A 25,135-nucleotide genomic window follows, 5' to 3' on the forward strand; every position below is an offset into this window, starting at 1 on the left:
TTTAAGGCATGACTTTCAATAGAGTCTACTACACTATATTACTGCATAAAATAACAGCGGTGATCCTAAAAGTCCACAAATGAACAGCCCTAAATTGTACCGGCTACGTTAAATCCTGGCAATATCATTGTTGTAACTACTGTGTTTGATTACCCAAAACTCCTACAAACCTCCTCTACATTCCCTACTGTAACTCCAAAGGAGAAAAAGAATTTTTAGCTATAACTAATCCAGCTAACTAATCTAACAATAAATTACTGATTCAGGATTATAAATTGTACTCTATAAAAACAAAAAAGTACTGGGGACTTCCCTGGTGGTCCAGTGGTTAAGACTCTGTGCGGGGGCCCAGGTTCGATCCCTGGTCAGGGAACTAGATCCCGCGTGCTGCAACTAAGAGCCCGCGTGCCACAACTAAAGATCCCAAGTGCCGCAACGAAGATCCCACACGCCACAGCGAAGATCCTGTGTGCCACAACTAAGACCCGGTGAAGCCAAATAAATAAATAAATAAATATTTAAAACAAAAATCAAAAAAGTACTTCTGTGATAATCTTTAGTCATTGTATTCCTTTTTACCCCTATTCTAAGTCTCTCATCCTAATACAAATAATTTGTTTCCTTTGTATAAAACACATAAAGATATAATTTTATATCAGTAAAGCACAAAAATCCTAGAGCAAGAAAGAAAAGCTGGGGGCTTCCCTGGTGGCGCAGTGGTTGAGAATCTGCCTGCTAATGCAGGGGACACGGGTTCGAGCCCTGGTCTGGGAAGATCCCACATGCCACGGAGCAACTGGGCCCGTGAGCCACAACTACTGAGCCTGCGCGTCTGGAGCCTGTGCCCCACAACGGGAGGGGCCGCGATAGTGAGAGGCCCGCGCACCGTGATGAAGAGCGGTCCCTGCACCGCGATGAAGAGTGGCCCCCGCTTGCCGCAACTAGAGAAAGCCCTCGCACGAAACGAAGACCCAACACAGCTAAAAAAATAAAATAAATAAATAATGTAGCTATTAAAAAAAGAAAAAAGAAACTATGAAAAAAAAAAAAAAAAGAAAGAAAAGCTACATGTGCTTCTATCCAATTATAGGAAGCAACAGCAATCTTAATCCAGAATCCCAGGTATGCAGATAAGTAGCTAGACATTAACATGGTTGCTCAAATTTCTAAATGTGTGTATGTATACACAAAGAAATATATTTTTTAAATGAATCAATGGAAACTCATCTTAGAAATGGTTTGACGAATTTTTAAGAGATGGAATCTTCTGTTAATGCTGACAAATTCTTTTTTTTTTTAAGAGATGTTCAAATGGATAGCCCCTTTATTTATTTATTTATTTATTTATTTATTTATTTATTTATTTATTTATTTATTGATGGCTTCGTTGGGTCTTCGTTGCTGCGTGCGGGCTTTCTCTAGATGCAGAGAGTGGGGTCTACTCTTCGTTGCGGTGTGTGGGCTTTTCATTGAAGTGGTTTCTCTTGCCGCAGAGCGTGGGCTCTAGGCGTACGGGCTTCAGTAGTTGTGGCACTCGGGCTCACTAGTTGTGGCTCGCGGGCTTAGTTGTCCCACGGCATGTGGGATCTTCCTGGACCAGGGCTTGAACCCGTGTCCCCTGCATTGGCAGGCAGATTCTTAACCACTGTGCCACCAGCGAAGCCCCAATGCTGGCAAATTCTTATCAAATTGTATTATATTATAGTCATCCATTCTCAATACTGCCCTGGCTCTTCTTATGAAAAGGAACATATAGGGAAAGAATCAATTAGAAGAGGCTGGATAAGTAGGAATTACCTAAAGTTTAATGTTACTAAATTCATACTACTGTAACATTCAGACATTTGAACATACGAATTTTAAAATAAAATTCCAAAGAAAACAGATAAACAATAGTTATACTTTCCAAGCTCTCCAAAGCTTTTCACTTTTAACCCCCTTCTCCCAAGCTTACCCCCCAAGATCTCTCCTTTTTTCCCCAAGATAAAGCAGATAACCCCAAGATAACCCTGGCTGCATTTTATAATCACCTGAGGAGTTTTCAAAAAATACTGAGAATCCTGAGAGAAACTAAGAATCTACTTATTAGTCAACCCAAATAACCAATTCAAATGACAGATATTTTTCACTCTAAGATAATGGTATTCTCATTTACATGTAAGTCTCTCAGGTGTTTATTTAGAGTAAAGTGACACTCCTCAACTCTAACCTTGGTCCCTCTCCCTGCCAGATACCTCTACTCAACAGCCAAGGATCTCTTTACAAACACTAACCAGATGATGTTACTCCTCTGCTTAAAGCCACTCAGTGGCTTTCCATTGCACTCAGAGTAAACCCCAAAGTCAATATTAGACACTAGAGTGTGGAAACGCTTCTTCAGTTTAATCAGATAATGTATTAAATGTCAAATTCTCTCCCAGCATCTCTAAAATGTGAAAACGTAGAAAAGGTCACTATGCCTACCAAGCTTGACGCTTATTTCATTTTCCTGCTCCGTCTCATCCTTTATCAAAATTTAGTGTGAGAAATAAACCACCAATATTTTTTACAAAAAGACATTTCACTAACTTATGTATGATTAACTACAAAAATAGCTCTCCTAACACCAATCTGGTACACGTCTTCAGGCCCAGTGTTAAGTACATTCCCTTTAAATAGCCCACTGCTCAGACCGGTGCAGCAACTGAGGTGACAAGCTGCTCTGAAAAGGGCTGGCAGAGTACATGAGAACAACAAGCACATCAGCTGTGCTTGCACCCAGGAGGATCAGAGCCTCCCCTGCTCCCCTAAACCACCTATTTATTGAACCCACTGCCCCTTCAAGTTTTAGGTTTCCAAATGTTTTCTTGATTGATGACCCACCCAGAATTGGTCTTCCACAAAGCTAAACAAATATACCTCAAAGACCTTGTACTTCGGTAGAAAGAAAAAAAAAAATCTGAGTTTGATTTTGTAAAGGCCAGTTTTGACACTTATCAGCTGTTATGTCAAGCAAATTACCCAACTTTCTCGAGCCTATTTTTTCTTTAATAGTGAAAGCCTAATAACAATAACAAAACATTACCACTACCTGTATCATAAAGAGCTGCAAAATGAGAAAATAATAAAGGTGAAAGAAGTTTCTAAAGCTGTAACATGCTGTGCAAATGTTCGTATCCTTCCTTTTTCTGAACCAGAATGACTCATAGTAAAAAAAAGAAATGGTAGTGCAATGTACAAAGCTGTATTCAACCCTTATTCCCATTCTTGTCCCCTAAGACTGGGGAAAATATAACCTTACTTTGGAAACAAATGCTCTTACACATCAAGTTCCAAACAGAATTTTTTAAATGTTTTGGTTTGGTTTTTGGTGCTATTCCCATGTCACGGTTCAGGTGATAGAATACTCGTGGGGTTGGGCGGGAAATCAAGAAAAAAGGTGCTAGTCCTCATTTTGCTATTTTCTTCTTATGTTACTTAGGAAACCACAAATTATCATCTGGGCTTCAATTTCTTTACTTTGTTTTTTGAAAGTCTGGAAAATAACTTTTTACAAAAGGGTATAATTTAGAGATGAGATAATGTTTATAAAATGTTTTTAGTTCCCTGAGGACTCCCTCCTCGGTTCCTCATTTCCATGTACTTTCATACTTCCAAAATGCTTTCAAGTTCTCCATCAAATTCCCCTTCTTTCTGACCCTTCTGCTTTATTCAGGCAGAATAATTAAGCATTTCAGTATTCTGATTTTTTAAATGTTCTTTTTTAAAACTATATTCAGTTTTTCTTCAACTACCTGAAACTTCAACCAGGATGCACCCTACCCTGGAAGGGGTGGTGGTTCAATACTGCTCCTTATTCCCATGTCAAAAGATTAAGAGAGTCCTCAAGTTCAAAAGTACAAGTACCGAAGCATGTACACAAAATTCCTCATCAATGAGTGCAAGTTCTTAAGGTAACAGTGTATGTGGCCAAATGCAAATATATCTCACATGACATGTTAAGACATTTGATGCAAATATTCAAAAACATTTTCAATAACAGAAAGTATGTAGCCCTCCCACACCACCCCCGCAGAAGAAATTTCTGTATCAGAAGAATCTCAGAAGAAATATCTTGTGTATCCTTCCAGAGAGTCTATGCCTACACAAGCATAAGAATGATTATGCCTGTTTTATACAGTTGTTGCATACTATAGTATACTAAGTAATGTTTTTCACTTAATATATCCAGAATATTGTTGTGTATTAAGGTAGAAGTAGATCTACTTCATTCTTTTTAAAGACCGAATAATATTTCCTTATATAGGTATATAATATTTTCAATCAGTCACCTACTGATACACGTTTAGGTTGTTTCCAGTCATTTGTTACTTCAAACAATGCCACAGGGACTTCCCTCATGGTCCAGTGGGTAAAACTGCGCACTCCCAACGCAGGGGGCCCAGGTTCAATCCCTGGTGGGGGAACTAGATCCCACATGCGTGCCGTAACTAAGATCTGGCGCAGCCAAAAATAAAGAAATAAATAAGTTAAAAAAAACCCAAAAACTAAGATTCCAAGAGCATTTTAAACTATAAAAAACAAAACAAAAAAACAATGCCGCAGTAAGTATCCTCATATTATGAAAGATAAATTCGTAGAAATAAAATTGCTGTGCTAAAGAGCACATACATTTTAAATTGTTATATAAGGCCTATTTTTTCCCAAAAAATAAGTTGTACCCTTTTAAAACCTATTAACAATGTATGAGAGTAGCTATATACTTTTTTGGTCTTAGAGGACAGGGATTCAATTGCTAGTTTCTCTTGTACAGCTCCCAACAGGGCATCATAACTATATGAGAGTTTAGAGCTTTCTGATTAGGATGTAAATGTGACTGACAATTCACAGCATTACGCTGAGGTCTTTTCTTTCCAAATTAACATCCAGGATTCAGGTTTGTTTATTCCAGTCCTCTTACTCATATTTGAAGGACAATCAATTTCTAGAGCAAGACAGGATGGCTTGACAGGTAAATAACTGAGTCTAAAGGGAAAACTCTGAACACATATCCCTTATAATTAGTCATCCAATTTGATCACCTTTTGTAAATTTCAAAAGCATCATTTATTTCCTCTCTGAGACCCTAAACAATAGATTAGTCCCCACTGTGACACCTACATTTATTCTCATAAACCACTTCTTACTATCTCAACACAGTCACACCCATCATTACCCTCAATTTTAACCCTTTATTGTTCAATCCAACTATCAACAAAATTGATATTTTCTAAGTTGGACTGGAGAATCGTAAGGCTGAAGGAATTGAGGGGGCGGATTTACAGAGAACTCAAAACAGGGGCACTAGTAAGGGTTAGAAGAATACAAATCTGTATATTTTGACCCTGAAGAACATGTCAATATATTCAAAATTAGAAGTAAATTAACATCAACTTATTTGTGTCAATAACTCCATACCTTCAAAGTTAAGTGACTTACTCTGACCACCTAGCTAAATTCAATGGCAGAAGTGGGACTCAAAAACAGTCCATTATCTTCAAGTTACTTAACATTACCAAGCCTCAGCTTGGAATAATAACATCTACCTTACTATTGAACCCTGTGGTAAGAACTCCACTAATAATAGCTCACTTTGTTCCATCTCTAGGTACCAACCTGATATTCACAACAGTAGCTCCTTCTATAGGTTTAAATCCAATACTAGAGATCAGATACTTGATAAATACTTGTTAATTGATAGTTCCAGTCAACTTCAGGCTGAGAACTCCTACACTAAGATAGTAATGATGATGATTAATATTAACTAATATTTACTGCAGGCCTTGTACTCTTAAGTATTTTACATGCAATATCCCATTTAATCTTCATAACTCTATGACGTACATACTACACTTCCTTTATTTTATGGGTAACAAAACTGAGGCTTCAAGTACTTAAATAATTTGCTCAAGCTTATAATATTGGTAAAGTAGGAGCCAGAATTTAAATCTAGGATTTAAATATTTAAAGCCCATTCTTTTATCCACTACCCAACACTACATGATGCTTACCTTTATTTTCCATCCAATTATTTCTAACTATTTTCTTCCTCTATCACCAAAGTTTAATCAAGTCACTTATGAAACAACACAAGGCTAATTTATACTGAGAGTGTCATTAGTAGGTACATTTTTAAAAACAATCTTCAAAGTACCTAATTCCATTTCCTCTCCTCACACCTCTTCTAATTTATATGAATATTCAGCACTGCCATTAAGGAAAAATACAATTTCACGAGAGAGCAATTTCCCCTAAAAGGTTGCCACACACATTTGTACTTTCAGAAACACACATATGCACCAGCAAAAGATGTTGCAAACTGTCAAAATCAAGTAGAATGTGTTCTAGACATAATAAAGCCAAAGGTTAAAGGCTAAAAGCTATGAGTACCAAAAATACAATCTTGATTCAGAAAGTTAGCAATCTGAACAGACATATCTATTTACATTTCTGCCTTACATCCTTTTATAATCACTGGTGGTGCTGTTGCTGTTATTGTTAATGTTATGAGAGTAAAAAAAAAAAAAAAAAAGAAACCCTCAATATTTCTGGAAAGCAAGAAAGAAGGCTAAGAGAAGATCAGAAATTGAGGAAATCTGGTAAGATTAAAAAGTTGATGAGAAGAAAATGGGGAGAGGAACCAAGATGGCGGAGTAGAAGGACGTGCTCTCACTCCCTCTTGCGAGAACACCAGAATCACAACTAGCTGCTGGACAATCATTGACAGGAAGACACTGGAACTCACCAAAAAAGATACCCCACATCAAAAGACAAAGGAGAAGCCACAATGAGATGGTAGGAGGGGCACAATCAGAGTAAAATCAAATTCCATAACTGGTGGGTGGGTGACACACAGACTGGCGAACACTTATACCACAGAAGTCCGCCCACTGGAGTGAAGGTTCTGAGCCCCACGTCAGGTTTCCCAACCTGGGGGTCCGGCAACGGGAGGAGGAATTCATAGAGAATCAGACTTTGAAGCCTAGTGGCAATTGATTGCAGGACTTCGACAGGACTGGGGGAAACAGAGACCCCACTCTTGGAGGGCACACACAAAATAGTGTGTGCATCGGGACCCAGGGGAAGGAGCAGTGACCCGGGGGGAGACTGAACCAGACCTACCTGCTAGTGTTGGAGGCGGGGGGGGGGGGGGGGATGGGGGGTGGTGTCTCTGTTTCACCGTGGAGGAGACAAGGACATTGGCAGCAGAAGTTCTGGGAAGTACTCCTGGGCGAGAGCCCTCCCAGAGTCTGTCATTAGTCCCACCAAAGAGCCCAGGTAGGCTCCACTGTTGGGTCGCCTCAGGCAAAACAACCAACAGGGAGGGAACCCAGCCCCACCAATCAACAGTCAAGAGGATTAAAGTTTTACTGAGCTCTGACCACCACAGCAACAGTCAGCTTTACCCACCACCAGAGCCTCCCATCAAGCCTCTTAGATAGCCTCAACTACCAGAGGGCAGACAGCAGAAGCAAGAAAAACTATAATCCTGCAGCCTGTGGAACAAAAACCACATTCACAGAAAGACAGACAAGATGAAAAGGCAGAGGGCTACATACCAGATGAAGGAACAAGATAAAACCCCAGAAAAACAACTAAACGAAGTGGAGATAGGCAACCTTCCAGAAAAAGAATTCAGAATAATGATAGTGAAGATGATCCAGGACCTCGGAATAAGAATGGAGGCAAAGATCGAGAAGATGCAAGAAATGTTTAACAAAGACCTAGAAGAATTAAAGAACAAACAAACAAAGATGAACAATACAATAACTGAAATGAAAACTACACTAGAAGGAATCAATAGCAGAATAACTGAGGCAGAAGAACGGATAAGTGACCTGGAAGACAGAATGGTGGAATTCACTGCTGCGGAACAGACTAAAGAAAAATGAATGAAAAGAAATGAAGATAGCCTAAGAGACCTCTGGGACAACATTAAATGCAACAACATTCGCATTATAGGGGTCCCAGAAGGAGAAGAGAGAGAAAAAGGACCAGAGAAAATATTTGAAGAGATTATAGTCGAAAACTTCCCTAACATGGGAAAGGAAATAGCCACCCAAGTCCAGGAAGCGCAGAGAGTCCCATACAGGATAAACCCAAGGAGAAACACACCAAGACACATAGTAATCAAATTGGCAAAAATTAAAGACAAAGAAAAATTCTTGAAAGCAGCAAGGGAAAAACAACAAATAACATACAAGGGAACTCCCATAAAGTTAACAGCTGATTTCTCAGCAGAAACTCTACAAGCCATAAGGCAGTAGCATGATATACTTAAAGTGATGAAAGGGAAGAACCTACAACCAAGATTACCCTACCCGGCAAGGATCTCATTCAGATTCGATGGAGAAATCAAAAGCTTTACAGACAAGCAGAGGCTAAGAGAATTTAGCACCAACAAACCAGCTCTACAACAAATGCTAAAGGAACTTCTCTAAGTGGGAAACACAAGAGAAGAAAAGGACCTACAAAAACAAACCCAAAACAATTAAGAAAATGGTCATAGGAACATACATATCGATAATTACCTTAAACGTGAATGGATTAAATGTTCCAACCAAAAGACACAGGCTTGCTGAATGGATACAAAGACAAAACCCATATATATGCTGTCTACAAGAAACCCACTTCAGACCTAGGGACACATACAAACTGAAAGTGAGGGGATGGAAAAAGATATTCCATGCAAATGGAAATCAAAAGAAAGCTGGAGTAGCTATACTCATATCAGATAAAATAGACTTTCAAATAAAGAATGTTACAAGAGACAAGGAAAGACACTACATAATGATCAAGGGATCAATCCAAGAAGAAGATATAACAATTATAAATATATATGCACCCAACATAGGAGCACCTCAATACATAAGGCAACTGCTAACAGCTATAAAAGAGGAAATCGACAGTAACAATAATAGTGGGGGACTTTAACACCTCACTTACACCGATGGACAGATCATCCAAAAAGAAAATAAATAAGGAAACAGAAGCTTTAAATGACACAATAGACCAGATAGATTTAATTGATATTTATAGGACATTCCATCCAACAACAGCAGATTACACTTTCTTCTCAAGTGCGCACGGAACATTCTCCAGGACAGATCACATCTTGGGTCACAAATCAAGCCTCAGTAAATTTAAGAAAATTGAAATCATATCAAGCATCTTTTCTGACCACAACGCTATGAGATTAGAAATCAATTACAGGGGAAAAAACGTAAAAAACACAAACACATGGAGACTAAACAATACGTTACTAAATAACCAAGATATCACTGAAGAAATCAAAGAGGAAATCAAAAAATACCTAGAGACAAATGACAATGAAAACACGACGATCCAAAACCTATGGGATGCAGCAAAAGCAGTTCTAAGAGGGAAGTTTATAGCTATACAAGCCTATCTAAAGAAACAAGAAAAATCTCAAGTAAACAATCTAACCTTACACCTAAAGGAACTAGAGAAAGAAGAACAAACAAAACCCAAAGTTAGCAGAAGAAAAGAAATCATAAAGATCAGAGTGGAAATAAATGAAATAGAAACAAAGAAAACAATAGCAAAGATCAATAAAACTAAAAGCTGGTTCTTTGAGAAGATAAACAAAATTGATAAGCCATTAGCCAGACTCATCAAGAAAAAGAGGGAGAGGACTCAAACCAATAAAATTAGATATGAAAAAGGAGAAGTTACAACAGACACCACAGAAATACAAAGCATCCTGAGACTACTACAAGCAACGCTATGACAATAAAATGGACAGCCTGGAAGAAATGGACAAATTCTTAGAAAGGTATAACCTTCCAAGACTGAACCAGGAAGAAACAGAAAATATGAACAGACCAATCACAAGTAATGAAATTGAAACTGTGATTAAAAATCTTCCAACAAACAAAAGTCCAGGACCAGATGGCTTCACAGGTGAATTCTATCAAACATTTAGAAAGAGCTGACACCCATCCTTCTCAAACTCTTCCAAAAAATTGCAGAGGAAGGAACACTCCCAAACTCATTCTATGAGGCCACCATCAACCTGATACCGAAACCAGACAAAGATACTACAAAAAAAGAAAATTACAGACCAATATCACTGATGAATATACATGCAAAAATCCTCAACAAAATACTGGCAAACAGAATCCAACAACACATTAAAAGGATCATACAACACGATCAAGTGGGATTTATCCCAGGGATGCAAGGATTCTTCAATATATGCAAATCAATCAATGTGATACACCATATTAACAAATTGAAGAATAAAAACCACATGATCATCTCAATAGATGCAGAAAAAGCTTTTGACAAAATTCAACACCCATTTATGATAAAAACTGTCCAGAAAGTGGGCATAGAGGGAACCTACCTCAACATAATAAAGGCCATATACGACAAACCCACAGCAAACATCATTCTCAATGGTGAAAAACTGGAAGCATTTCCTCTAAGATCAGGAACGAGACAAGGATGTCCACTCTCACCACTATTATTCAACATAGTTTTGGAAGTCCTAGCCACGGCAATCAGAGAAGAAGAAGAAATAAAAAGAGTACAAATTGGAAAAGAAGAAGTAAAACTGTCACTGTTTGCAGATGACATGATACTATACATAGAGAATCCTAAAAATGCCACCAGAAAACTACTAGAGGTAATCAATGAATTTGGTAAAGTTGCAGGATACAAAATTAATGCACAGAAATCTCTTGCATTCCTATACACTCATGAAGAAAAATCTGAAAGAGAAATTATGGAAACACTCCCATTTACCATTGCAACAAAAAGAATAAAATACCTAGGAATAAACCTACCTAGGGAGACAAAAGACCTGTATGCAGAAAACTATAAGACACTGATGAAAGAAATTAAAGATGATACCAACAGGTGGAGAGATATACCATGTTCTTGGATTGGAAGAATCAATATTGTGAAAATGACTATACTACCCAAAGCAATCTACAGATTCAATGCAATCCCTATCAAATTACCAATGGCATTTTTTATGGAACTAGAACAAAAAATCTTAAAATTTGTATGGAGACACAAAAGACCCCGAATAGCCAAAGCAGTCTTGAGGGAAAAAAACGGAGCTGGAGGAATCAGACTCCCTGACTTCAGACTATACTACAAAGCTACAGTAATCAAGACAATATGGTACTGGCACAAAAACAGAAACATAGATCAATGGAACAAGATAGAAAGCCCAGAGATAAACCCACGCACCTATGGTCAACTAATCTATGACAAAGGAGGCAAAGATATACAATGGAGAAAAGACAGTCTCTTCAATAAGTGGTGCTGGGAGAACTGGACAGCTACACGTAAAAGAATGAAATTAGAGCACTCCCTAACACCATACACAAAAATAAACTCAAAATGGATTCGAGACCTAAATGTAAGATCGGACACTATAAAACTCTTAGAGGAAAACATAGGAAGAACACTCTTTGACATCAATCACAGCAAGATCTTTTTGGATCCACCTCCTAGAGTAATGGAAATAAAAACAAAAATAAACAAATGGGGCCTAATGAAACTTCAAAGCTTTTGCACAGCAAAGGAAACCACAAACAAGACGAAAAGACAACCCTCAGAATGGGAGAAAATATTTGCAAATGAATCAACGGACAAAGGATTAATCTCCAAAATATATGAACAGCTCATTCAGCTCAATATTAAAGAAACAAACAACCCAATCCAAAAATGGGCAGAAGACCTAAACAGACATTTCTCCAAAGAAGACATACAGATGGCTAAGAAGCACATGAAAAGATGCTCAACATCACTAATTATTAGAGAAATGCAAATCAAAACTACAATGAGGTATCACCTCACACCAGTTAGAATGGGCATCATCAGAAAATCTACGAACAACAAATGCTGGAGAGGGTGTGGAGAAAAGGGAACCCTCTTGCACTGTTGGTGGGAATGTCAATTGATACAGCCACTATGGAGAACAGTATGGAGGTTCCTTAAAAAACTAAAAATAGAACTACCACATGATCCAGCAATCCCACTACTGGGCATATACCCAGAGAAAACCATAATTCAAAAAGACACATGCACCCTAATGTTCATTGCAGCACTATTTACAATAGCCAGGTCATGGAAGCAACCTAAATGCCCATCGACAGACAAATGGTTAAAGAAGTTGTGGTAAATATATACAATGGAATATTACTCAGCCATAAAAAGGAACGAAATTGAGTCATTTGCTGAGACGTGGATAGATCTAGAGACTGTCATACAGAGTGAAGTAAGTCAGAAAGAGAAAAACAAATATCGTATATTAACGCATGTATGTGGAACCTAGAAAAACGGTACAGATGAGCTGGTTTGCAGGGCAGAAGTTGAGACACAGATGTGGAGAACGGACATATGGACACCAAGGGGGGAAAACTGCAGTGGGGTGGGGATGGTGGTGTGCTGAATTGGGCAATTGGAATTGACATGTGTACACTGATGTGTATAAAATTGATGACTAATAAGAACTTGCAGTATAAAAAAACAAACAAAACAACTAATACTAAACTTTCATTGGGTTATTTCTATGGAAATAGGCTAATATAAATGTTTCAGACATTACATGAAATTTCTAAAAATCTTATATGTTCTGGTATAATGTTATAAGTCATAATTCTAGTTATTACTTTAAAATGTATATCTCAGAAATAACTAAATTTCCTTGTCAATTACATTATTATGAACTTTCATCCAATCTTTAACTGTGGTCATTTTTAAGTCTTTTGTCATTTACAGACAGTTCTGGGTGTACTGTGATGCTTTTGCAAATATGTTCCTATAAAAGGGTTTCATCTTCAAGGAATTCATGGAAAAGACTCTGACAAGTACAGGTTTCTGGTAACTGATGGTACTGCTGAACTGAATGAATAAGCATTTTCATAACTCTAATGAAAAACTGATGAACACATAAAAGTGCTAACAAAAAATCAAGATGAAAAAAAAAATTAATTACATGGGACTGAGTGAACTGATGAGGATGATTATAATTTTTGTGACTTTCTGTTTGAATTAAAAAAAAAAAATCCCACAAGGACTCAGAGGCAAAGAATATACAAATCAATTTTCACTGCAAAATAAAGGAGCTGTTACAGTGAAAAAAAAAAAGAAGATGGACTATTGAAAAAATAGCTTCAGACACAATATGGCATTTTATGATTTAGCACGAAATCTGAGAAATATAGAGGTAATCTGAAGCCTGCAATGGTAAAAAAAAAAAAAGTTGATGAGATACAGTGACAGAGAAAGTCTGAAAAAAACCTAGCCTAGAACGTGCCCAGTAGAAGACTCAGTGAACATGCCCAGTAGAAGACTTACCTTCTCAGTGAAGGTAAGAGTGGTTCCCACTGTGCTTCAAGCTCAGAATCTGGACTACAGGAGAGTGAAAGGACCGTAAGAGACTCTTCAGGAATTATATAGGACTGTGATTCAGAGTCTTTGAGCAAGTGAATCCCAATACCCTCCTCTGCTGACCTTTTTCTGAGCAGTAGGCAAGTGGCGGCAGGTATTTAACATTAGGCTAAAGCTCAGTGCTTTCAGGAGGAGCAGCTTCCTCTGTAGGCAATTTACTAAAATTAAAAATTCTGTTCTGTGAAAGACACTGTAAGGCACACAGACTAGGAGAAAATCTTTGCAAACCATATATCTGATAAAGAACTTGTATCCAAAACATACAAAAAGTTCTTAAAATTCAACAATAAGAAAACAACCCAAGGAAGAAATGGGCAAAAGATATGAACAAACCCCACCAAAAAAGATAAACAGATGGCAAATAAACATATGAAAAGACAGTCAACATCATCTGTCATCAGGGAATTGCAAACTTAAACAATGAGATACCATTACACACCTATTAAAGTGGCTACAAGCCAAAAAACTGACAATACCAAAAGCTGATGAGGATGCAGAGCAACATTCATTGCTGGTAGGAATGCAAAATGCAAAATGGCACAGCCACTTTGGAAGACAGTTTGGCAATTTGCTACAAAGCTAAACAGAATCTTTCCATACAATCTAGCATACCCACTCAGGTATTTACCCAACTGAGCTGAAAACCTATGTCCACCCAAAAACCTGCCTGTGAATGTTTATAGCAACTTCGATCATAGTCACAGAAGTGGGAAGCAACCAAGATGCCTTTCAATAGGTGAATCAATAAACTGTGGTACATCCATAAAATGGAATATTATGATCGGAGATTAAAAAGAGACAAGTTATGGAGCCACAAAAAAATAAAAAACAAAACCATGAAGAAGCCTTAATTGAATATTGTTAAGTGAAGAAAGTCAGACTGAAAAGGCTACTTAGTGTATGATTCCAAATACAAGGCACTCTGGAAAAGCTTTAGAGACAGTAAAATAATCAGTGCTTGCCAGGGGTTCAGGGGAGGGGAGGAGAGATGATTAGGTATATTCCCAAGAAAACTGAAATTTATGTCCACAAAAACTTGTATATTAATGTACACAGCACCATTATTCATAAGAGCCAAAAAGTGTGAGCAGCCCATAAGTCCATCAACTGATGCACAGATAAATAAAATATGGTATATTCATACATTGGAATATTACTCATCCATAAAAAAAGAATGAAGTACTGATAACATGTTATAACATGGGTGAATCTTGACAATATTATTATGCTGAGAAAAAAATTCAGACACAAAATATGAAGTATCACTTATTTTATGATTCCATTCATATGAAATGTCCAGAATAGACAAATCCATTGAGACAGAAAGGAGACTAGTGGTTGCCAGGGGCTGGAGAAGAGGAAATGGAGAATGACTACTAATGATACAAGGTTTCTGTTGGGTGTGATGAAAATATTCTGGAATTAGTTGTGATGGTTACACAACTTTGTGAATATACTAAATCCACTGAATTGTATACTTTTTTTTTTTTGGCCGCAACACGCAGCATGCGGGATCTTAGCTCCCCAACCAGGGACTGAACCTGTGCCCCCTGCAGTGGAAGTGCAGAGTCTTAACCACTGGACCACCAGGGAAGTCCTGAACTGTATACTTTTAAGGAAGAATTTTATAGTATGTTAATTACAGCTCAATTTTTTTAAATGTTTAAGGAAAAACCTTTACTATTAAAAAAAAGTTGCCTCCCAATAACATTCCTCACCAGTTCAATAAGACAGTTTCTTTCATCCATTTATTCACTCTTGCATTCCTTCATCCAACTAGCATATTCTGACCACCTCCTATATTCTAAGTAGCACTGTTCTAAGCCCTGGGACACAGCACTGAACAAGAGAATCTCTACTTTCACGGTGGGGAGAGAAGGTAGAAGAAAAAGTAAAACCAACAAAACACTACTGGGTAGTGGTAAGTGCTCTGATGAAAATAACAGAATGATGTGACAAATAATGTGATATGACAAGGCACTATATTAGATTAGGTAGTTAGAGAAGGCCTCCCTAAGGCCAGAAAGACAAGAAGGAATCAGCCATGGGACGATCTGGAGAAGAAGGAAGAGCATTCCAGGCTTATAGGATAAACTAGCACAAAAGTGACTTTTTCAAGGAAGAGTGGTAAAAAGGTAATGGTGATGAAGGCAGCATGAATGATGGCAACAGTGGTGTAAGAAATCAGAGCCTTGTAGAACCACACTAGCTAAGTCTTTAGAGACCAAAGTATGGAATTTAGATTATCATTTTAAGTATAAATGTGAAGACTTTGCAGATTTTAAAAAAAATGGAAGTATAACATGACTTAATTTAATGGCCTAAAAAAAGATCATTCTAGTTGCCATGTAGAGAATGGACTGGGAGGAGGGCAAAAGTAGAAACAGAGAAGCCAGTTAAGAAACTACAAAGAAGAAAGAATGATCGCTTGGACAAACAGGGACAGAAAGATGAAACCAGATTCCAATATTTGTAGGTAGAACCAAGAGGACTCACTTTGGATTTCAGAATTTGTGGAGAGCGGTGAAGAAAACACAATCAAGAAAGACTCCTAGGTTTTTAGTATCAAGCAGGTAGAAAACGAGCCATTTATTGAGATAGGTCTGGGGAGATGGATTTTGCACAAATTGAGATACCTCTTAGACATCCAAATGGTTAAGTTAGGCAGGCAATTGTACCTACAGATCTCAGGCTCAGAGGAAAAATAAGACTGAAGGTAACTAATACTCTTGGCATCCTCACTGGTTAGCACAGTGCCAAAAGATGCACTAGTATATTATTAAAACAAGTATTTTACAAGCTATGAGAAGTCCTATAGTAAAGAAAATTGCTTATGGTTTAGCTCAGGGCTTCCCAAACATCTTTAGTCATGGAAACTTTTCTTCCACACTTTAACATCTTGCTCCTTAACACATATTAGGGATCACTGCACAAGTATATTAAACTGCTAACTGGGTTACCTCTCAATTTTCAGTATATTCATAACACTTCAATTGTATAAAGTGTAACTCCATGACTTCATGCAAGAACAGGTAGAGGGTTGGTCAATTCACTATTTATTTAATACCCCATTAAATTTTATAATCTAATCCTTAGAAAATAAAAAGCACTTCTCAAGCAAAGGCCAATTAGTCTCTACATCTGTGAAGTTATGTGAGGCATAATTTCAGCTATAGATGAAGACACTGAAGTTTAATCACTCATCTCCAATCACCCTCTGAGCTTCTGAGTTGTATACAGACTGCAGTTTCCTTTGCCCAGAACTGAATTCATTATTCAGTAAATAGGTACTAAAACCACAGGAGATTTCAGGAAATGCCCATAGTTGAATAGCTAGATGACTTCCATGCAACAGCAGTAACTGCATTTTCTGAATCCTCTACAATGCGCTGGACTGTTAGAAGGAAGAAACCAAAATTTGCATATGCAGAGCTCAGAATGAGCATGAACCTGCAACTGAGTTGGTAGTAATTCCAAATATACTGATATTTCAACAAAGAAACACCCAGGGAGCTTGAACATCACTTCTTTTATGAAAACTTTTCCTAACCTTCCATGAAAAACTCTCCATCCTCTCTTCTGTCTCCCTGTAGCTTAAAACACCTGTAACATATATATGTGTTTGTTCTCTTTGAGATAGCTCTTTCAAATAGGAGGCTGTGGCCTCTTCATTTTTGTAACTACAATGCTCAATATGGTATCTGGGATACAGAAGAGGAAAGGGCAAAGGATTTGGAGTAAAGACCCAGTTTCAGATCCTGTCTTCGTAACTTACTGGCTGTGAAATCTTAGATAAATCATATATAACTTCTCCAAGCTACAACTAAAAACTGGACATGACATTACCAATTTTGCAGGACCATTATGACAATTAAATGAATGAATACATTTAAAGCAGCTTAATTTTTTTAAATAAGTTTTTACATTCTTTTTTTTAACATTTATTTATTTTATTATTTTTTTGGCTGTGTCAGGTCTTAGTTGAGGCATGCGAGGTCTTCGTTGAGGCATGCGGGATCTTTCGTTGCAGCACACGGGCTCTTTGTTGCAGTGCCGGGCTTCTGTCTAGTTGTGGCGTGCGGGTTTTCTCTCTCTAGTTGCGACGTGCGGGTTTTCTCTCTCTAGTTGCGACGCGCGGGCTCCAGGGTGCATGGGCTCTGCAGTTGTGGAACGCGGGCTCCAGAGCACATGGGCTCTGTACTTTGCGGCATGCAGGCTCTCTAGTTGTGGTGCGGGAGCTCAGTAGTTATGGCGCGTGGGCTTAGTTGCCCCACGGCATGTGGGATCTTAGTTCCCCGACCAGGGATCGAACCCATGTCCCCTGCATTGGAAGGCGGATCCTCTACCACTGGACCACCAGGGAAGTCCCTAAAGCAGCTTAGTTTTATAGTAGCTGTCACACAGCAAATGCCCAGTATAGGAAATGACAGCTTAAAAATGCTCAATGAATGAAGGACTATATGTATATGCACTTATACATACACATATACACACACATATAGATAATCACCACTTTATCCCTGTCTTAGTCCATTCAGTCTGCTATAACAAAATACCACAGACTGGGTGGCTTATAAACAACAAAAATTTATTTCTCACAGTTTTGGTGGCCAGAAGTCCAAGATCAGGGTGCCAGCACTGTCAGGCCCTCTTCTGGGTTTCTGACTGGCCACTTCTCACTACATCCTCATATGGTGGAAGGGATTAGGGAGCTCTATGGGATCTTTTTCTTAAGGGCACTAACCCCAGTAATGAGGGTGGAACCCTGAAGACCTAATCACCTCTCAGAGGCCTCACCCCCTAAGACCATCACATTGCGCATTAAGATTTCAACTTACGAATTTGGGCGGACACATTCAGACCACAGCAATCTCCCTGCCATACTTCTACTAATCCGTAAAGGGTCAGATTAAAACAATACCTCCTCATGCTTACTTGTTTTCATTTTTCTTTCTCTCTCTCTCACTAGACTGTGAGTTACTCAAGAATATGGATCATGTCTTGGTCATCCTTGAATCCCGAGAATCTAACAAAGAACCTGGGACATAACAGGTTTACTAATAAGTGTTTATGATCTTAAATAATGATACTGAATGGAGAAAAAAATCTTGTTCTTATTGCAGGGAGCAATTGTTCCCAGTATTAAAGAAAGGGATTGACCCATCATCTTTATTTGGTGCAACAAATCTAAAAGATTTTAAACTACAGCAAGAGAAGTAACAGATGGATTGGGGAGATTTCCTAACCCTGACACCAAAATTTCATTTTAAACCTTAGGCCCTTTAACTCCTAGAGGAAAACATAGGCAATACACTCTCTGACATAAATCGCAGCAACATCTTTTTCGATCCATCTCCCAGAATAATGGAAATAAAAAAAAAATAAACAAATGGGACCTAATTAAACTCAAAAGCTTTTGCACAGCAAAGGAAATCATAAACAAAATGAAAAGACAACCCACAGATTGGGAGAAAATATTTGCAAATGATGTGACCAAGGGATTAGTCTCCAAAATTTACAAACAGTTCATGAGGCTTAATACCATCAAAACAAACAACCCAATCAAATAATGGGCAGAAGACCTAAACAGACACTTCTCCAAAGAAGACATACAGATGGCCAAGAGGCACAGGAAAAGATGTTAAACATTTCTAATCATTAGAGAAATGCAAATCAAAACTACAATGAGATAACACCTCACACCAGTCAAAATGGCTATCATCAAAAAATCCACACACAATAAATGCTGGAGAGGGTATGGAGAGAAGGGAACCCTTATACACTGTTGGTGGGAATGTAAATTATTACAGCCACTATGGAGAACAGTATGGAAGTTCCTTAAAAAGCTAAAAATAGAGCTACCATATGACCCTGCAATCCCACTCCTGGGCATATATCCAGAGAAAAGCATGGCCCGAAAAGATACACGCACCCCAATGTTCATTGCAGCACTGTATACAATAGCCAAGATATGGAAGCAACCTAAATGTCCATCAACAGAGGAATGGATAAACATGTGGTGTATATATACAATGGAATATTACTCAGCCATTAAAAAGAATGAAATAATGCCATTTGCAGCAACTTGGATGGACCGAGAGATTCTCATACTGAGTGAAGTAAGTCAGACAGAGAAAGACAAATACTGTATGATGCGGAATCTAAAAAGAAATGATACAAATGAACCTATTTACAAAACAGAAACAGACTCACAGACTTAGAGAATGAACTTATGGTTACCAGGGGAGAAGGATAGGGGGAAGGGATAGTCAGGAAGTTTGGGATCAACATGTACACACTACTATATTTAAAATGGATAACCAACAAGGACCTACTGTATAGCACAGGGAACTCTGCTCACTGTTATATGGCAGCCTGGATGGGAGGGGAGTTTGGGGGAAAATGGATACATGCATATGCATGGCTGAGTCCCTTTGCTGTGCACCTGAAACTATCACAACATTGTTAATCGGCTATACTCCAATATAAAATAAGAGGTTAAATAAATAAGTAAATAGGTCAATCAAAGCAAGACATCTCAGTCAAAGCAAGCCTACTCTTCCCATTGGGGGAGGGGAGGGCAAGGGAGGAGGTAGCTCTTATTTTTCATTTTATTTAGTTATTTGTAATAACTAAATAGGTTGCGGTTTCCTCCCATAGTTTAGAGCAATTTAACTATACTTTAAAAACTAATCAGCACTTCCTTGTAGTAACAGGATTTTTTTTTTCCACCAAAGTAAAAGTGGAGAATTTCCCTGGCATCTATTTCAAAACCACAGCTCATTATAAAGAGCGCAACAAAAGATCAAGTCTGTAGTCTTGGCAGTAATGGAACAATCTTTACATCAGATACAGATCTCAAGTTAACACTAGAGCAAAGATTCACCTACAACTCCTATAGTCCATCATTTGCCTGCAAATATGAAGCAGTAACACAGTAGGTATCAACTCAATCAGTGACACAGCAGTTTTACTGGTCTAAATGCTTTGAAATTAAACTCTTACAATAAAGCCAGCCTGACTAGGAAAAAAAAGACAAAGTTAAAATCAGATGGAACCTACTCATCCTTATCTCATACACTTTTAACTGAACTTTCTTTTCTTTACTAGTCATCCCTAGAGAATTAATTCAAGGGTGATTTTTCCTCAGGAAGCTTCACTGATATCCTAAGCTATGTTAAGGATGCCTTCTCCATGTTCACACAGAACACTAAAATGTGTCTCTATTTTACAATGCGCCATGAGATTCTCAAAGGCCAGGACTGTTTCAAGCCATCACTGCATCTCCAGAACCTAGCAGAAGGCCTAGGTCAGAACAGATCCTCAGCAAAAGTTTGTTGAGCTAAACTGATAAAGGACTCCAGGTCAAAAATGGTAAAGTAAAAGCAAACATTTTGACAACATTTGCTAAATTTATATTCTGAGCTTATACAAATAGGCCCAGTCATAATAGATACAGAAGCATAGTACATACTATACATGCATAGTTGTAGCTAAGTACATAAGATGGAAATACCTCGTGTAATGTTCTTTAAAATGTATACAATTTTTTCTTTACCGACCTTTTTACCTCTAGTTCTTAATCTATTTTGAGCCTCTGATAATCTGAAAGACTTATGAACCTTCTCTCTAGAGACATAATATTTTGCATACAGGAATTCAGGGAAGTGCTAAAACCTGCTCATAAACCCAGAAAAAGAACTCCTGCCCTCGTCTGTCTCCCTTCTCTCAGGCTATCATGAGAACATTCGTTTTCTCCTGAAATCTTCTAAGAGCTCCACATTTATTTTCTAATCCTTTAGATGTATTCTTTAGGATAAAAACACACAGATGTTAAGATGATAAGTACAGGTCTTTTACTCAATTAAAAACATCTACAGTTTGTATTCTATGGTTTATTCTTTTTCTATTAAATAGTAACTCTAATAGAAAGCTTTGTTCATATTTGTACAGTAATTTATATTAAAGTTCAAAACCACGGCATTTATAAGAAAGTCAATGCATTAAATTAATAGTTTTAAGAAAATAAAGAAGCCCATGTTAATGCCTATAAAAACTGATAAAGTGTCCTGGGAAACAGGAAAAGCCATTTCTTTTATTACTGGAACTGGAGGAATATATTAGAAACATGAATACAGAAGTTATAATAAATCATTTTTCTCCTATAAATCTAATTTCAAATGCAGCTAATTGGTTTTTGTTTGTTGTGTTTGTTTGTTTTTTTTTAAATAAAACAGAGATAATTCCTGATTTGGAGATAAATTTTAACCAATGAATAATTCAGGTCAAAGGAATTAAAGTTTAAATGAGATTTGCTAAAGCATACTCTAGAAGCATAACCTGAATAATCTGGAATATCAGTGAGGACTGATAATAAACAATAAATAAAAGTTCCTTGCAGCTCAAATTTACATTAATCTGCACTTTTGTAAAAATTAGAGTTATTGAACTGTTTGGTGGAAAAGGACTCTTAGACTTGCTACCTACTAATACATCGCAGTAACAAAGAACTCAAAAAACATTAAGTAGTTTAACACAGTGATATAATTTCCTTTCTCTTAGAGACACCACAAAACTGTGGATGTTTAACAGAACATGGCAATAAAATGGATCAGTACCTATAAGAAGATTATTTTGAAGAGTGATGGTTAAAGATGGTGGGCTGAAAACACACATTAGTTTCCACTCCCTACTCAAAGTGATAATAAAGTGAATTTTTAAAAAAATCAATCCCATAAGGATAAAGAGAATAAAAGAGGAGAAAACAACAATTTTAGGAATTAGAAAGTAGATGAATAAATAACTGAATTAACATACCTAAGGAAGGACTTCCCTGGTGGCGCAGTGGTTAAGAATCCACCTGCCAATGCAGGGGACACGGGTTCGAGCCCTGGACCGGGAAGATCCCACATGCCATGGAGCAACTAAGCCTGTGTGCCACAACTACTGAGCCTGTGCCCTACAGCCCGCGAGCCACAACTACTGAGCCCACGTGCCACAACTACTGAAGCCCGCACGCCTAGAGCCAGTGTTCCTCAACGAGAGAAGCCACCATAATGAGAAGCCTGTGCAGTGCAATGAAGAGTATCCCCCAATCGCTGCAACTAGAGAAAGCCCGCGCACTGCAGCAAAGACCCAATGCAGCCTAAAATAAATAAATTAATTAATTAATTTTTAAAAACCCACATATATCTAAGGAAACCTAACCCTAAACTTGGAAGCAACCCAATTTATACAACAAATCCCATAAAAGATTCAGGAATCAGTACAAGTAGGATACTCTGGAAGTAGGAGTGAAGATGGAACAAGACTTTCACAGTCTGTTTAAGAAGGAGTTACACACCCAGACCCCCTCTGCAATCTACACAGTAGGCTTCTGTACTACCCCCCATCCTAAGAAAAGACTAGAAGCTAAAGGTTTATTCTATGAAGAGGGCAAAACAGAGAGGGTGTCTGCCTTGGGAGATACAGTCACAAGCCCAGTTGCAGGCAGATATACCATATTTAACACTGGGTGATTAGATGAGTTTAAAAAATCAATGTTGAGACCCCTAGCCTTTTACCCCAGCAGGATCCCCAGAACCTTGCAGTCGGGATAATAATCTCCAAGCGAAGACCAATTGTGCTTTTTTTTTTTGGCAAATCTGACCACACCACATAAAGACCTAGAAAGTAATTATCCTAGGGGTTCTTCAAGGTAACAGCCTAGCCATATCACCCTTCAGCAAATCCCACAGTTGACATGCCCACCACACACATGCACAGAGTTCCAATTCACTTTTCGGTTGTCCTACTTGTAAATAAAAGCAGAAAGCAAAAGGGTTACCAGGTCTTGAGGGAAGCCTCTAATGTGAAACAAGACATCAAAATAGACAGAAAAAAGCAACTTAAAGGATAAACAATGGCAAATAATAAAAATGCCCCCCTAAAATTAATATCCTCAGTGACAGGAAAAAAATATTGCTTCATGAAATGAGAAAGGAATACTATATATAAAAAAGAAAAGAGGACCCTTGAAATTTTTTTAAATGGTAGCAGAAATGAACACCATAATAGAAAGAATAGAATATAAAACTGAAGTAATCTCTTGGAACACAAAGAATAAAAAACAAAGAAAGAGATGTAAGAGAAAAATATCAAGGATCTGTCCAGGAGGCCCAATATCCAAGTAAGAAGAATTCCAGAAATATATAACAGAAAAACAAGGAAATATTTTATCAAGAAAATACTTTATCAAGGAAATAAACCAAGAAGTTTTCCCAGAATTGAAAATGCCTTTTTATTTATTTATTTTTAAATTTCTTCTCAAGTTTTCTTTCTCCCTTCCTTCCTTCCTTCCTTTCTTTTACTTACTTGGTTGTGCCAGGTCTTAGTTGCAGCAGGTGGGCTCCTTAGTTGTGGCATGCGAACTCTTAGCTGCAGCATGCATGTGGGATCTACTTCCCTGACCTGGGGTGGAACCCGGGCCCCCTGCATTGGGAGTGCAGAGTCTTAACCACTGCAGCAGCAGGGAAGTCCCCAAAATGCCTTTTTTAGACTGAAAGAGACCACCAACTCAGTGGATGAAAATAGACCCGCAACCAAAGATGCAATTATGAAATCTCAGAACAAAGAGAAGAACTTACAATGGTCCAGAGGGAAAAAACAAGTTTCATACAAAGTATCAGAAATCAGAAAGGCAGCTGGACTTCTCAATAACAAGTGGAGCACCTCATCCATATAAATTAAAATTAAAATTCTGCGGGAAAATTTACAGCCTAGAACTTGATACGTTGACATAACATCAATCAAGTATGAAGGTAGAATATATTTCTAGACACATGAGGTCTCAAAATATTAACATTCCACTTACTGTTTTTAGTTAGCTTTTAGACAGTCTGCCCCAAATAAGGGAGTAAACCAAGAGACAGGACGTGAGGCCCAAGAAAGAAGAAATCCAACCAAAAACCATGCAAGGGGAATCCCCAGAATGAAGGTGAAGGTAGATTCCAAAAATAACAGCTACACAACAAGACTTAGATAACATCAACCAACAAACTGGAGCAGGTCAGAAAGCCCCAACAGACACTATTCAAGAAGATAAAAGTGAGAGAATCTGAATGTATTTGAAGGTTAACTGAGGGAATGTTTGGGGATTAAAAGAAGTATTGACTACACAGAAAATAAAACAAAAAATTTCCAGAAACAGTATAAAGTTGTTCAGGAAAGGAAAAATAAAATTACAGTACATACTTGGCTCAACTGTCAATAGTGTTTATATAGTATTAACTGCTATATTGAGAAGCAGGCAGGATGGGATGTGTGTGTGTGTATATATATATATGGTATAGGAGGGGGTGATAGTCTCTTCTTCCATAATAAGAATTCAATAGTTAGTGCCTAGAAATGAAAAAATCAATATGTAACAATATGAACTAGTTAGAGATAAGAAATTAAAAATCAAAACAATCAGGTAAAAGAGCTCAAATGGCTGTAACTAGAAGCAAGAAAAGAGGGATTGTTTTTATGACAAGCTTTATAAAACTCTTTGACTCTAAATTAAATCATGTACATGTATAATACTGACAAAAATTAAAACTAAAACTTAAAAAGTTTGAAAGCTTGATAAAAAAGTTTGAATGTTTACCAAAACATGGCAATAAAATTGGGTTATTTGTAGAAATGTTAATGAACTGCTCTATCTTTA

At 37.7% G+C, this 25,135-nt stretch overlaps 1 protein-coding gene across 1 annotated transcript in view; it reads right to left on the minus strand.

The window, feature by feature from the left end:
- Positions 1 to 25,135, minus strand: part of MOB1B (MOB kinase activator 1B) — a 66,094-nt gene that overhangs the window by 22,892 nt on the left and 18,067 nt on the right. The gene's annotated exons all lie outside the window — the stretch shown is intronic.

Source organism: Balaenoptera musculus, chromosome 5 (assembly GCF_009873245.2).
Source record: "Balaenoptera musculus isolate JJ_BM4_2016_0621 chromosome 5, mBalMus1.pri.v3, whole genome shotgun sequence".
Classification (NCBI taxonomy): domain Eukaryota; kingdom Metazoa; phylum Chordata; class Mammalia; order Artiodactyla; family Balaenopteridae; genus Balaenoptera; species Balaenoptera musculus.